The sequence below is a fragment of the Urtica dioica genome, chromosome 1, assembly GCF_054948205.1.
Source record: "Urtica dioica subsp. dioica isolate 48M chromosome 1, U.dioica_male_clone48M_v1_H2, whole genome shotgun sequence".
NCBI classification, from domain to species: Eukaryota; Viridiplantae; Streptophyta; class Magnoliopsida; order Rosales; family Urticaceae; genus Urtica; species Urtica dioica.
The window spans coordinates 30,208,504-30,224,276 of record NC_142756.1 but is presented as its reverse complement, the minus strand read 5'-3'; positions in this window follow the sequence as shown (position 1 = coordinate 30,224,276).

Sequence of the window (15,773 nt, the reverse complement as noted above, 5' to 3'; positions counted from 1 at the left end):
TGCCTTTCGGCTCACGAACTGGGCGGCGAGCGCGGTACCACATTTGTGTGGCCAGGTTTCCCGTGGACGCCGGCTAGACCAGATATGTCCGGCAGACGCAAGGCTTTGAAAACCATTCGTAACTCGCTGCCTTTCAGCTCACGAGCTGGGCGGCGAGCGCGGTACCACATTTGTGTGGCCAGGTTTCCCGTGGACGCTGGCTAGACCAGATATGTCCGGCGGATGCAAGCCTTTGAAACCCATTTGTAACTCGCTGCCTTTCGGCTCACGAGCTGGGCGGCGCGTGCGGTACCACATTTGTGTGGCCAGGTTTCCCGTGGACGCTGGCTAGACCCGATACGTCCGGCGGACGCAAGCCTTTGAAAACCATTTGTAACTCGCTGCCTTTCGGCTCACGAGCTGGGCGGCGAGTGCTGCCACATTTGCGTGGCCAGGTTTCCCGTGGACGCTGGCTAGACCAGATACGTCCGGCGGACGCAAGCCTTTGAAACTCATTTGTAACTCGCTGCCTTTCGGCTCACGAGCTGGGCGGCGAGCGCTGCCACATTTGCGTGGCCAGGTTTCCCGTGGACGCTGGCTAGACCAGATACGTCCGGCGGACGCAAGCCTTTGAAACCCATTTGTAACTCGCTGCCTTTCGGCTCACGAGGTAGGCGGCGAGCGCGGTGCCACATTTCTGTGGCCAGGTTTCCCGTGGACGCTGGCTAGACCAGATACGTCCGGCGGACGCAAGCCTTTGAAACCCATTTGTAACTCGCTGCCTTTCGGCTCACGAGCTGGGCGGCGAGCGCTGCTACATTTGCGTGGCCAGGTTTCCCGTGGACGCTGGCTAGACCAGATACGTCCGGCGGATGCAATCCTTTGGATCCCATTTGTAACTCGCTGCCTTTCGGCTCACGAGCTGGGCGGCGAGTGCTGCCACATTTGCGTGGCCAGGTTTCCCGTGGACGCTGGCTAGACTAGATACGTCCGGCGGACGCAAGCCTTTGAAACCCATTTGTAACTCGCTGCCTTTCGGCTCACGAACTGGGCGGCGAGCGCGGTGCCACATTTGTGTGGCTAGATTTCCCGTGGACGCTGGCTAGACCAGATACGTCCGGCGGATGCAAGCCTTTGAAACCCATTTGTAACTCGATGCCTTTCGGCTCAGGAACTGGGCGGCGAGCGCTGCCACATTTGCGTGGCCAGGTTTCCCGTGGACGCTGGCTAGACCAGATACGTCTGGCGGACGCAAGCCTTTGAAACCCATTTGTAACTCGCTGCCTTTCGGCTCACGAGCTGGGCGGCGAGCGCGGTGCCAAATTTTTGTGGCCAGGTTTCCCGTGGACGCTGGCTAGACCAGATACGTCCGGCGGACACAAGCCTTTGAAACCCATTTGTAATTCGCTGCCTTTCGGCTCACGAGCTGGGCGGCGAGCGCGGTACCATATTTGTGTGGCCAGGTTTCCCGTGGACGCTTGCTAGATCAGATACGTGCGGCGGAGGCAAGCCTTTGAAACGCATTTGTAACTCGCTGCCTTTCGGCTCACGAGCTGGGCGGCGAGCGCTGCCACATTTGCGTGGCCAGGTTTCCCGTGGACGCTGCCTAGACCCGATACGTCCGTCAGACGCAAGCCTTTGAAAACCATTTGTAACTCGCTGCCTTTCGGCTCACGAGCTGGGCGGCGAGTGCTGCCACATTTGCGTGGCCAGGTTTCCCGTGGACGCTGGCTAGACCAGATACGTCCGGCGGACGCAAGCCTTTGAAACTCATTTGTAACTCGCTGCCTTTCGGCTCACGAGCTTGGCGGCGAGCGCTGCCACATTTGCGTTGCCAGGTTTCCCGTGGACGCTGGCTAGACCAGATACGTCCGACGGACGCAAGCCTTTGAAACCCATTTGTAACTCGCTGCCTTTCGGCTCACGTGGTAGGCGGCGAGCGCGGTGCCACATTTCTGTGGCCAGGTTTCCCGTGGACCCTGGCTAGACCAGATACGTCCGGCGGACGCAAGCCTTTAAAAACCCATTTGTAACTCGCTACCTTTCGGCTCACGAGGTAGGCGGCGAGCGCGGTGCCACATTTCTGTGGCCAGGTTTCCCGTGGACGCTGGCTAGACCAGATACGTCCGGCGGACGCAAGCCTTTGAAACCCATTTGTAATTCGCTGCCTTTCGGCTCACGAGCTGGGCGGCGAGCGCGGTACCATATTTGTGTGGCCAGGTTTCCCGTGGACGCTGGCTAGACCAGATACGTGCGGCGGATGCAAGCCTTTGAAACCCATTTGTAACTCGCTGCCTTTCGGCTCACGAGCTGGGCGGCGAGCGCTGCTACATTTGCGTGGCCAGGTTTCCCGTGGACGCTGGCGAGACCAGATACGTCCGGCGGATGCAATCCTTTGGATCCCATTTGTAACTCGCTGCCTTTCGGCTCACGAGCTGGGCGGCGAGTGCTGCCACATTTGCGTGGCCAGGTTTCCCATGGACGCTGGCTAGACCAGATACATCCGGCGGACGCAATCCTTTGAAACCCATTTGTAATTCGCTGCCTTTCGGCTAACGAGCTGGGCGGCGAGCGCTGCTACATTTGCGTGGCCAGGTTTCCCGTGGACGCTGGCTAGACCAGATACGTCCGGCGGACGCAATCCTTTGAAACCCATTTGTAATTCGCTGCCTTTCGGCTAACGAGCTGGGCGGCGAGCGCGGTACCATATTTGTGTGGCCAGGTTTCCCGTGGACGCTGGCTAGACCAGATACGTGCGGCGGATGCAAGCCTTTGAAACCCATTTGTAACTCGCTGCCTTTCGGCTCACGAGCTGGGCGGCGAGCGCTGCCACATTTGCGTGGCCAGGTTTCCCGTGGACGCTGGCTAGACCAGATACGTCCGCCGGACGCAAGCCTTTGAAACCCATTTGTAACTCGCTGCCTTTCGGCTCACGAGCTGGGCGGCGAGCGCGGTACCACATTTGTGTGGCCAGGTTTCCCGTGGACGCTGGCTAGACCAGATATGTCCGGCGGACGCAAGCCTTTGAAACCCATTTGTAACTCGCTGCCTTTCGGCTCACGAGCTGGGCGGCGAGCGCGGTACCACCTTTGTGTGGCCAGGTTTCCCGTGGACGATGGCTAGACCAGATACGTCCGGCAGACGCAAGCCTTTGAAAACCATTTGTAACTCGCTGCCTTTCGGCTCACGAGCTGGGCGGCGAGCACGGTACCACATTTGTGTGGCCAGGTTTCCCGTGGACGCTGGCTAGACCAGATACGTCCGGCGGATGCAAGCCTTTGGAACGCATTTGTAACTCGCTGCCTTTAGGCTCACGAGCTGGACGGCGAGTGCTGCCACATTTGCGTGGCCAGGTTTCCCGTGGATGCTGGCTAGACCAGATACGTCCGGCGGACACAAGCCTTTGAAACCCATTTGTAATTCGCTGCCTTTCGGCTCACGAGCTGGGCGGCGAGCGCGGTACCATATTTGTGTGGCCAGGTTTCCCGTGGACGCTTGCTAGACCAGATACGTGCGGCGGATGCAAGCCTTTGAAACCCATTTGTAACTCGCTGCCTTTCGGCTCACGAGCTGGGCGGCGAGCGCTGCCACATTTGTGTGGCCAGGTTTCCCGTGGACGCTGGCTAGACCAGATACGTCCGCCGGACGCAAGCCTTCGAAACCCATTTGTAACTCGCTGCCTTTCGGCTCACGAACTGGGCGGCGAGCGCGGTACCACATTTGTGTGGCCAGGTTTCCCGTGGACGCCGGCTAGACCAGATATGTCCGACAGACGCAAGGCTTTGAAAACCATTTGTAACTCGCTGCCTTTCAGCTCACGAGCTGGGCGGCGAGCGCGGTACCACATTTGTGTGGCCAGGTTTCCCGTGGACGCTGGCTAGACCAGATATGTCCGGCGGATGCAAGCCTTTGAAACCCATTTGTAACTCGCTGCCTTTCGGCTCACGAGCTGGGCGGCGCGTGCGGTACCACATTTGTGTGGCCAGGTTTCCCGTGGACGCTGGCTAGACCCGATACGTCCGGCAGACGCAAGCCTTTGAAAACCATTTGTAACTCCCTGCCTTTCGGCTCACGAGCTGGGCGGCGAGTGCTGCCACATTTGCGTGGCCAGGTTTCCCGTGGACGCTGGCTAGACCAGATACGTCCGGCGGACGCAAGCCTTTGAAACTCATTTGTAACTCGCTGCCTTTCGGCTCACGAGCTTGGCGGCGAGCGCTGCCACATTTGCGTGGCCAGGTTTCCCGTGGACGCTGGCTAGACCGGATACGTCCGGCGGACGCAAGCCTTTGAAACCCATTTGTAACTCGCTGCCTTTCGGCTCACGAGGTAGGCGGCGAGCGCGGTGCCACATTTCTGTGGCCAGGTTTCCCGTGGACGCTGGCTAGACCAGATACGTCCGGCGGATGCAAGCCTTTGAAACCCATTTGTAATTCGCTGCCTTTCGGCTCACGAGCTGGGCGGCGAGCGCGGTACCATATTTGTGTGGCCAGGTTTCCCGTGGACGCTGGCTAGACCAGATACGTGCGGCGGATTCAAGCCTTTGAAACCCATTTGTAACTCGCTGCCTTTCGGCTCACGAGCTGGGCGGCGAGCGCTGCTACATTTGCGTGGCCAGGTTTCCCGTGGACGCTGGCTAGACCAGATACGTCCGGCGGATGCAATCCTTTGGATCCCATTTGTAACTCGCTGCCTTTCGGCTCACGAGCTGGGCGGCGAGTGCTGCCACATTTGCGTGGCCAGGTTTCCCGTGGACGCTGGCTAGACCAGATACATCCGGCGGACGCAATCCTTTGAAACCCATTTGTAATTCGCTGCCTTTCGGCTAACGAGCTGGGCGGCGAGCGCTGCTACTTTTGCGTGGCCAGGTTTCCCTTGGACGCTGGCTAGACCAGATACGTCCGACAGACGCAATCCTTTGAAACCCATTTGTAATTCGCTGCCTTTCGGCTAACGAGCTGGGCGGCGAGCGCGGGACCATATTTGTGTGGCCAGGTTTCCCGTGGACGCTGGCTAGACCAGATACGTGCGGCGGATGCAAGCCTTTGAAACCCATTTGTAACTCGCTGCCTTTCGGCTCACGAGCTGGGCGGCGAGCGCTGCCACATTTGCGTGGCCAGGTTTCCCGTGGACGCTGGCTAGACCAGATACGTCCGCCGGACGCAAGCCTTTGAAACCCATTTGTAACTCGCTGCCTTTCGGCTCACGAGCTGGGCGGCGAGCGCGGTACCACATTTGTGTGGCCAGGTTTCCCGTGGACGCTGGCTAGACCAGATATGTCCGGCGGACGCAAGCCTTTGAAACCCATTTGTAACTCGCTGCCTTTCGGCTCACGAGCTGGGCGGCGAGCGCGGTACCACCTTTGTGTGGCCAGGTTTCCCGTGGACGATGGCTAGACCAGATACGTCCGGCGGACGCAATCCTTTGAAACCCATTTGTAATTCGCTGCCTTTCAGCTAACGAGCTGGGCGGCGAGCGCGGTACCATATTTGTGTGGCCAGGTTTCCCATGGACGCTGGCTAGACCAGATACGTGCGGCGGATGCAAGCCTTTGAAACCCATTTGTAACTCGCTGCCTTTCGGCTCACGAGCTGGGCGGCGAGCGCTGCCACATTTGCGTGGCCAGGTTTCCCGTGGACGCTGGCTAGACCAGATACGTCCGCCGGACGCAAGCCTTTGAAACCCATTTGTAACTCGCTGCCTTTCGGCTCACGAGCTGGGCGGCGAGCGCGGTACCACATTTGTGTGGCCAGGTTTCCCGTGGACGCTGGCTAGACCAGATATGTCCGGCGGACGCAAGCCTTTGAAACCCATTTGTAACTCGCTGCCTTTCGGCTCACGAGCTGGGCGGCGAGCGCGGTACCACCTTTGTGTGGCCAGGTTTCCCGTGGACGATGGCTAGACCAGATACGTCCGGCAGACGCAAGCCTTTGAAAACCATTTGTAACTCGCTGCCTTTCGGCTCACGAGCTGGGCGGCGAGCACGGTACCACATTTGTGTGGCCAGGTTTCCCGTGGACGCTGGCTAGACCAGATACGTCCGGCGGATGCAAGCCTTTGGAACGCATTTGTAACTCGCTGCCTTTAGGCTCACGAGCTGGACGGCGAGTGCTGCCACATTTGCGTGGCCAGGTTTCCCGTGGACGCTGGCTAGACCAGATACGTCCGGCGGACACAAGCCTTTGAAACCCATTTGTAATTCGCTGCCTTTCGGCTCACGAGCTGGGCGGCGAGCGCGGTACCATATTTGTGTGGCCAGGTTTCCCGTGGACGCTTGCTAGACCAGATACGTGCGGCGGATAAAAGCCTTTGAAACCCATTTGTAACTCGCTGCCTTTCGGCTCACGAGCTGGGCGGCGAGCGCTGCCACATTTGTGTGGCCAGGTTTCCCGTGGACGCTGGCTAGACCAGATACGTCCGCCGGACACAAGCCTTTGAAACCCATTTGTAACTCGCTGCCTTTCGGCTCACGAACTGGGCGGCGAGCGCGGTACCACATTTGTGTGGCCAGGTTTCCCGTGGACGCCGGCTAGACCAGATATGTCCGACAGATGCAAGGCTTTGAAAACCATTTGTAACTCGCTGCCTTTCAGCTCACGAGCTGGGCGGCGAGCGCGGTACCACATTTGTGTGGCCAGGTTTCCCGTGGACGCTGGCTAGACCAGATATGTCCGGCGGATGCAAGCCTTTGAAACCCATTTGTAACTCGCTGCCTTTCGGCTCACGAGCTGGGCGGCGCGTGCGGTACCACATTTGTGTGGCCAGGTTTCCCGTGGACGCTGGCTAGACCCGATACGTCCGGCAGACGCAAGCCTTTGAAAACCATTTGTAACTCGCTGCCTTTCGGCTCACGAGCTGGGCGGCGAGTGCTGCCACATTTGCGTGGCCAGGTTTCCCGTGGACGCTGGCTAGACCAGATACGTCCGACGGACGCAAGCCTTTGAAACTCATTTGTAACTCGCTGCCTTTCGGCTCACGAGCTTGGCGGCGAGCGCTGCCACATTTGCGTGGCCAGGTTTCCCGTGGACGCTGGCTGGACCGGATACGTCCGGCGGACGCAAGCCTTTGAAACCCATTTGTAACTCGCTGCCTTTCGGCTCACGAGGTAGGCGGCGAGCGCGGTGCCACATTTCTGTGGCCAGGTTTCCCGTGGACGCTGGCTAGACCAGATACGTCCGGCGGATGCAAGCCTTTGAAACCCATTTGTAATTCGCTGCCTTTCGGCTCACGAGCTGGGCGGCGAACGCGGTACCATATTTGTGTGGCCAGGTTTCCCGTGGACGCTGGCTAGACCAGATACGTGCGGCGGATGCAAGCCTTTGAAACCCATTTGTAACTCGCTGCCTTTAGGCTCACGAGCTGGACGGCGAGTGCTACCACATTTGCGTGGCCAGGTTTCCCGTGGACGCTGGCTAGACCAGATACGTCCGGCGGACGCAAGCCTTTGAAACTCATTTGTAACTCGCTGCCTTTTGGCTCATGAGCTGGGCGGCGAGCGCGGTGCCACATTTGTGTGGCCAGGTTTCCCGTGGACGCTGGCTAGACCAGATATGTCCGGTGGACGCAAGCCTTTGAAACCCATTTGTAACTCGCTGCCTTTCGGCTCACGAGCTGGGCGGCGAGCGCGGTACCACATTTGTGTGGCCAGGTTTCCCGTGGACGCTGGCTAGACCAGATACGTCCGGCAGACGCAAGCCTTTCAAAACCATTTGCAACTCGCTGCCTTTCGGCTCACGAGCTGGGCGGCGAGCGCGGTACCACATTTGTGTGGCCAGGTTTCCCGTGGACGCTGGCTAGACCAGATATGTCCGGCGGATGCAAGCCTTTGAAACCCATTTGTAACTCGCTGCCTTTCGGCTCACGAGCTGGGCGGCGAGCGTGGTGCCACATTTGTGTGGCCAGGTTTCCCGTGGACGCTGGCTAGACCAGATACGTCCGGCGGACGCAAGCCTTTGAAACCCATTTGTAACTCGCTGCCTTTCGGCTCACGAACTGGGCGGCGAGCGCGGTGCCACATTTGTGTGGCTAGATTTCCCGTGGACGCTGGCTACACCAGATACGTCCGGCGGATGCAAGCCTTTTAAACCCATTTGTAACTCACTGCCTTTCGGCTCACGAGCTGGGCGGCGAGCACTGCCACATTTGCGTGGCCAGGTTTCCCGTGGACGCTGGCTAGACCAGATACGTCCGGCGGACGTAAGCCTTTGAAACCCATTTGTAACTCGCTGCCTTTCGGCTCACGAGCTGGGAGGCGAGCGCGGTGCCACATTTCTGTGGCCAGGTTTCCCGTGGACGCTGGCTAGACCAGATACGTCCGGCTGACGCAATCCTTTGAAACCCATTTGTAATTCGCTGCCTTTCGGCTCACGAGCTGGGCGGCGAGCGCGGTACCATGTTTGTGTGGCCAGGTTTCCCGTGGACGCTGGCTAGACCAGATACGTGCGGCGGATGCAAGCCTTTGAAACCCATTTGTAACTCGCTGCCTTTCGGCTCACGAGCTGGGCGGCGAGCGCTGCCACATTTACGTGGCCAGGTATCCCGTGGACGCTGGCTATGCCAGATACGTCCGCCGGACGCAAGCCTTTGAAACCCATTTGTAACTCGCTGCCTTTCGGCTCACGAGCTGGGCGGCGAGCGCGGTACCACATTTGTGTGGCCAGGTTTCCCGTGGACGCTGGCTAGACCAGATACGTCCGGCAGACGCAAGCCTTTGAAAACCATTTGTAACTTGCTGCCTTTCGGCTCAAGAGCTGGGCGGCGAGCGCGGTACCACATTTGTGTGGCCAGGTTTCCCGTGGACGCTGGCTAGACCAGATATGTCCGGCGGACGCAAGCCTTTGAAACCCATTTGTAACTCGCTGCCTTTCGGCTCACGAGCTGGGCGGCGAGCGCGGTACCACATTTGTGTGGCCAGGTTTCCCGTGGACGCTGGCTAGACCAGATACGTCCGGCAGACGCAAGCCTTTCAAAACCATTTGCAACTCGCTGCCTTTCGGCTCACGAGTTGGGCGGCGAGCGCGGTACCACATTTGTGTGGCCAGGTTTCCAGTGGACACTGGCTAGACCAGATATGTCCGGCGGATGCAAGCCTTTGGAACCCATTTGTAACTCGCTGCCTTTCAGCTCACGAGCTGGGCGGCGAGTGCTGCCACATTTGCGTGGCCAAGTTTCCCGTGGACGCTGGCTAGACCAGATACGTCCGGCGGACGCAAGCCTTTGAAACTCATTTGTAACTCACTGCCTTTCGGCTCACGAGTTGGGCAACGAGCGCGGTGCCACATTTCTATGGCCAGGTTTCCCTTGGATGCTGGCTAGACCAGATACGTCCGGCGGACGCAAGCCTTTGAAACCCATTTGTAACTCGCTGCCTTTCGGCTCACGAGCTGGGCGGCAAGCGTGGTGCCACATTTGTGTGGCCAGGTTTCCCGTGGACGCTGGCTAGACCAGATACGTCCGGCGGACGCAAGCCTTTGAAACCCATTTGTAACTCGCTGCCTTTCGGCTCACGAGCTGGGCGGTGAGCGCTGCCACATTTGCGTGGCCAGGTTTCCCGTGGACGCTGGCTAGGCCAGATACGTCCGCCGGACGCAAGCCTTTGAAACCCATTTGTAACTCGCTGCCTTTCGGCTCACGAGCTGGGCGGCGAGCGCGGTACAACATTTGTGTGGCCAGGTTTCCCGTGGACGCTGGCTAGACCAGATACGTCCGGCAGACGCAAGCCTTTGAAAACCATTTGTAACTTGCTGCCTTTCGGCTCAAGAGCTGGGCGGCGAGCGCGGTACCACATTTGTGTGGCCAGGTTTCCCGTGGACGCTGGCTAGACCAGATATGTCCGGCGGACGCAAGCCTTTGAAACCCATTTGTAACTCGCTGCCTTTCGGCTCACGAGCTGGGCGGCGAGCGCGGTACCACATTTGTGTGGCCAGGTTTCCCGTGGACGCTGGCTAGACCAGATACGTCCGGCAGACGCAAGCCTTTCAAAACCATTTGTAACTCGCTGCCTTTCGGCTCACGAACTGGGCGGCGAGCGCGGTGCCACATTTGTGTGGCTAGATTTCCCGTGGACGCTGGCTACACCAGATACGTCCGGCGGATGCAAGCCTTTTAAACCCATTTGTAACTCACTGCCTTTCGGCTCACGAGCTGGGCGGCGAGCACTGCCACATTTGCGTGGCCAGGTTTCCCGTGGACGCTGGCTACACCAGATACGTCCGGCGGACGCAAGCCTTTGAAACCCATTTGTAATTCGCTGCCTTTCAGCTCACGAGCTGGGCGGCGAGCGCGGTGCCACATTTGTGTGGCCAGGTTTCCCTTGGACGCTGGCTAGACCAGATACGTCCGGCGGACGCAAGCCTTTGAAACCCATTTGTAACTCGCTGCCTTTCGGCTCACGAGCTGGGCGGCGAGCGTGGTGCCACATTTGTGTGGCCAGGTTTCCCGTGGACGCTGGCTAGACCAGATACGTCCGGCGGACGCAAGCCTTTGAAACCCATTTGTAACTCGCTGCCTTTCGGCTCACGAACTGGGCGGCGAGCGCGGTGCCACATTTGTGTGGCAAGGTTTCCCGTGGACGCTGGCTAGACCAGATACGTCCGGCGGATGCAAGCCTTTGAAACCCATTTGTAACTCGCTGCCTTTCGGCTCACGAGCTGGGCGGCGAGCACTGCCACATTTGCGTGGCCAGGTTTCCCGTGGACGCTGGCTAGACCAGATACGTCCGGCGGATGCAAGCCTTTGAAACCCATTTGTAATTCGCTGCCTTTCGGCTCACGAGCTGGGCGGCGAGCGCGGTACCATATTTGTGTGGCCAGGTTTCCCGTGGACGCTGGCTAGACCAGATACGTGCGGCGGATGCAAGCCTTTGAAACCCATTTGTAACTCGCTGCCTTTCGGCTCACGAGCTGGGCGGCGAGCGCTGCCACATTTGCGTGGCCAGGTTTCCCGTGGACGCTGGCTAGGCCAGATACGTCCGCCGGACGCAAGCCTTTGAAACCCATTTGTAACTCGCTGCCTTTTGGCTCACGAGCTGGGCGGCGAGCGCGGTACCACATTTGTGTGGCTAGGTTTCCCGTGGACGCTGGCTAGACCAGATACGTCCGGCAGACGCAAGCCTTTGAAAACCATTTGTAACTTGCTGCCTTTCGGCTCAAGAGCTGGGCGGCGAGCGCGGTACCACATTTGTGTGGCCAGGTTTCCCGTGGACGCTGGCTAGACCAGATATGTCCGGCGGACGCAAGCCTTTGAAACCCATTTGTAACTCGCTGCCTTTCGGCTCACGAGCTGGGCGGCGAGCGCGGTACCACATTTGTGTGGCCAGGTTTCCCGTGGACGCTGGCTAGACCAGATACTTCCGGCAGACGCAAGCCTTTCAAAACCATTTGCAACTCGCTGCCTTTCGGCTCACGAGCTGGGCGGCGAGCGCGGTACCACATTTGTGTGGCCAGGTTTCCCGTGGACACTGGCTAGACCAGATATGTCCGGCGGATGCAAGCCTTTGGAACCCATTTGTAACTCGCTGCCTTTCGGCTCATGAGCTGGGCGGCGAGTGCTGCCACATTTGCGTGGCCAAGTTTCCCGTGGACGCTGGCTAGACCAGATACGTCCGGCGGACGCAAGCCTTTGAAACTCATTTGTAACTCGCTGCCTTTCGGCTCACGAGTTGGGCAACGAGCGCGGTGCCACATTTCTATGGCCAGGTTTCCCTTGGACGCTGGCTAGACCAGATACGTCCGGCGGACGCAAGCCTTTGAAACCCATTTGTAACTCGCTGCCTTTCGGCTCATGAGCTGGGCGGCGAGCGTGGTGCCACATTTGTGTGGCCAGGTTTCCCGTGGACGCTGGCTAGACCAGATACGTCCGGCGGACGCAAGCCTTTGAAACCCATTTGTAACTCGCTGCCTTTCGGCTCACGAACTGGGCGGCGAGCGCGGTGCCACATTTGTGTGGCAAGGTTTCCCGTGGACGCTGGCTAGACCAGATACGTCCGGCGGATGCAAGCCTTTGAAACCCATTTGTAACTCGCTGCCTTTCGGCTCACGAGCTGGGCGGCGAGCACTGCCACATTTGCGTGGCCAGGTTTCCGGTGGACGCTGGCTAGACCAGATACGTCCGGCGGATGCAAGCCTTTGAAACGCATTTGTAACTCCCTGCCTTTCGGCTCATGAGCTGGGCGGCGAGCGCGGTACCACATTTGTGTGGCCAGGTTTCCCGTGGACGCTGGCTAGACCAGATACGTCCGGCAGATGCAAGCCTTTCAAAACCATTTGCAACTCGCTGCCTTTCGGCTCACGAGCTGGGCGTCTAGCGCGGTACCACATTTGTGTGGCCACGTTTCCCGTGGACGCTGGCTAGACCAGATATGTCCGGCGGATGCAAGCCTTTGGAACCCATTTGTAACTCGCTGCCTTTCGGCTCACGAGCTGGGCGGCGAGTGCTGCCACATTTGCGTGGCCAAGTTTCCCGTGGACGCTGGCTAGACCAGATACGTCCGGCGGATGCAAGCCTCTGAAACTCATTTGTAACTCGCTGCCTTTCGGCTCACGAGCTGGGCGGCGAGCACTGCCACATTTGCGTGGCCAGGTTTCCCGTGGACGCTGGCTAGACCAGATACGTCCGGCAGATGCAAGCCTTTGAAACCCATTTGTAACTCGCTGCCTTTCGGCTCACGAGCTGGGCGGCGAGCGCGGTACCACATTTGTGTGGCCAGGTTTCCCGTGGACGCTGGCTAGACCAGATACGTCCGGCAGACGCAAGCCTTTCAAAACCATTTGCAACTCGCTGCCTTTCGGCTCACGAGCTGTGCGGCGAGCGCGGTACCACATTTGTGTGGCCAGGTTTCCCGTGGACGCTGGCTAGACAAGATATGTCCGGCGGATGCAAGCCTTTGGAACCCATTTGTAACTCGCTGCCTTTCGGCTCACGAGCTGGGCGGCGAGTGCTGCCACATTTGCGTGGCCAAGTTTCCCGTGGACGCTGGCTAGACCAGATACGTCCGGCGGACGCAAGCCTTTGAAACTCATTTGTAACTCGCTGCCTTTCGGCTCACGAGTTGGGCAGCGAGCGCGGTGCCACATTTGTATGGCCAGGTTTCCCTTGGACGCTGGCTAGGCCAGATACGTCCGGCGGACGCAAGCCTTTGAAACCCATTTGTAACTCGCTGCCTTTCGGCTCACGAGCTGGGCGGCGAGCGTGGTGCCACATTTGTGTGGCCAGGTTTCCCGTGGACGCTGGCTAGACCAGATACGTCCGGCGGACGCAAGCCTTTGAAACCCATTTGTAACTCGCTGCCTTTCGGCTCACGAACTGGGCAGCGAGCGCGGTGCCACATTTGTGTGGCTAGATTTCCCGTGGACGCTGGCTAGACCATATACGTTCGGCGGATGCAAGCCTTTGAAACCCATTTGTAACTCGCTGCCTTTCGGCTAACGAACTGGGCGCGCGAGCGCTGCCACATTTGCGTGGCCAGGTTTCCCATGGACGCTGGCTAGACCAGATACGTCTGGCGGACGCAAGCCTTTGAAACCCATTTGTAACTCGCTGCTTTTCGGCTCACGAGCTGGGCGGCGAGCGCGGTGCTAAATTTTTGTGGCCAGGTTTCCCGTGGACGCTGGCTAGACCAGATACGTCCGGCGGACACAAGCCTTTGAAACCCATTTGTAATTCGCTGCCTTTCGGCTCACGAGCTGGGCGGCGAGCGCGGTACCATATTTGTGTGGCCAGGTTTCCCGTGGACGCTTGCTAGACCAGATACGTGCGGCGGATACAAGCCTTTGAAACCCATTTGTAACTCGCTGCCTTTCGGCTCACGAGCTGGGCGGCGAGCGCTGCCACATTTGCGTGGCCAGGTTTCCCGTGGACGCTGGCTAGACCAGATACGTCCGCCGGACGCAAGCCTTTGAAACCCATTTGTAACTCGCTGCCTTTCGGCTCACGAACTGGGCGGCGAGGGCGGTACCACATTTGTGTGGCCAGGTTTCCCGTGGACGGTGGCTAGACCAGATATGTCCGGCGGTCGCAAGCCTTTGAAACCCATTTGTAACTCGCTGCCTTTCGGCTCACGAGCTGGGCGGCGAGCGCGGTAACACCTTTGTGTGGCCAGGTTTCCCGTGGACGATGGCTAGACCAGATACGTCCGGCAGACGCAAGCCTTTGAAAACCATTTGTAACTCGCTTCCTTTCGGCTCACGAGCTGGGCGGCGAGCACGGTACCACATTTGTGTGGCCAGGTTTCCCGTGGACGCTGGCTAGACCAGATACGTCCGGCGGATGCAAGCCTTTGGAACGCATTTGTAACTCGCTGCCTTTAGGCTCACGAGCTGGGCGGCGAGTGCTGCCACATTTGCGTGGCCAAGTTTCCCGTGGACGCTGGCTAGACCAGATACGTCCGGCGGACGCAAGCCTTTGAAACTCATTTGTATTTCGCTGCCTTTTGGCTCACGAGCTGGGCGGCGAGCGCGGTGCCACATTTGTGTGGCCAGGTTTCCCGTGGACGCTGGCTAGACCAGATATGTCCGGCGGACGCAAGCCTTTGAAACCCATTTGTAACTCGCTGCCTTTCGGCTCACGAGCTGGGCGGCGAGCGCTGCCACATTTGCGTGGCCAGGTTTCCCGTGGACGCTGGCTAGACCAGATACGTCCGCCGGACGCAAGCCTTTGAAACCCATTTGTAACTCGCTGCCTTTCGGCTCACGAACTGGGCGGCGAGCGCGGTACCACATTTGTGTGGCCAGGTTTCCCGTGGACGGTGGCTAGACCAGATATGTCCGGCGGACGCAAGCCTTTGAAACCCATTTGTAACTCGCTGCCTTTCGGCTCACGAGCTGGGCGGCGAGCGCGGTAACACCTTTGTGTGGCCAGGTTTCCCGTGGACGATGGCTAGACCAGATACGTCCGGCAGACGCAAGCCTTTGAAAACCATTTGTAACTCGCTGCCTTTCGGCTCACGAGCTGGGCGGCGAGCACGGTACCACATTTGTGTGGCCAGGTTTCCCGTGGACGCTGGCTAGACCAGATACGTCCGGCGGATGCAAGCCTTTGGAACGCATTTGTAACTCGCTGCCTTTAGGCTCACGAGCTGGGCGGCGAGTGCTGCCACATTTGCGTGGCCAGGTTTCCCGTGGACGCTGGCTAGACCAGATACGTCCGGCGGACGCAAGCCTTTGAAACTCATTTGTATTTCGCTGCCTTTTGGCTCACGAGCTGGGCGGCGAGCGCGGTGCCACATTTGTGTGGCCAGGTTTCCCGTGGACGCTGGCTAGACCAGATATGTCCGGCGGACGCAAGCCTTTGAAACCCATTTGTAACTCGCTGCCTTTCGGCTCACGAGCTGGGCGGCGAGCGCGGTACCACATTTGTGTGGCCAGGTTTCCCGTGGACGCTGGCTAGACCAGATACGTCCTGCAGATGCAAGCCTTTCAAAACCATTTGCAACTCGCTGCCTTTCGGCTCACGAGCTGGGCGGCGAGCGCGGTACCACATTTGTGTGGCCAGGTTTCCCATGGACGCTGGCTAGACCAGATATGTCCGGCGGACGCAAGCCTGTGAAACCCATTTGTAACTCGCTGCCTTTCGGCTCACGAGCTGGGCAGCGAGCGCGGTCCCACATTTGTGTGGCCAGGTTTCCCGTGGACGCTGGCTAGACCAGATACGTCCGGCAGACGCAAGCCTTTCAAAACCATTTGCAACTCGCTGCCTTTCGGCTCACGAGCTGGGCGGCGAGCGCGGTACCACATTTGTGTGGCCAGGTTTCCCGTGGACGCTGGGTAGACCAGATATGTCCGGCGGATGCAAGCCTTTGG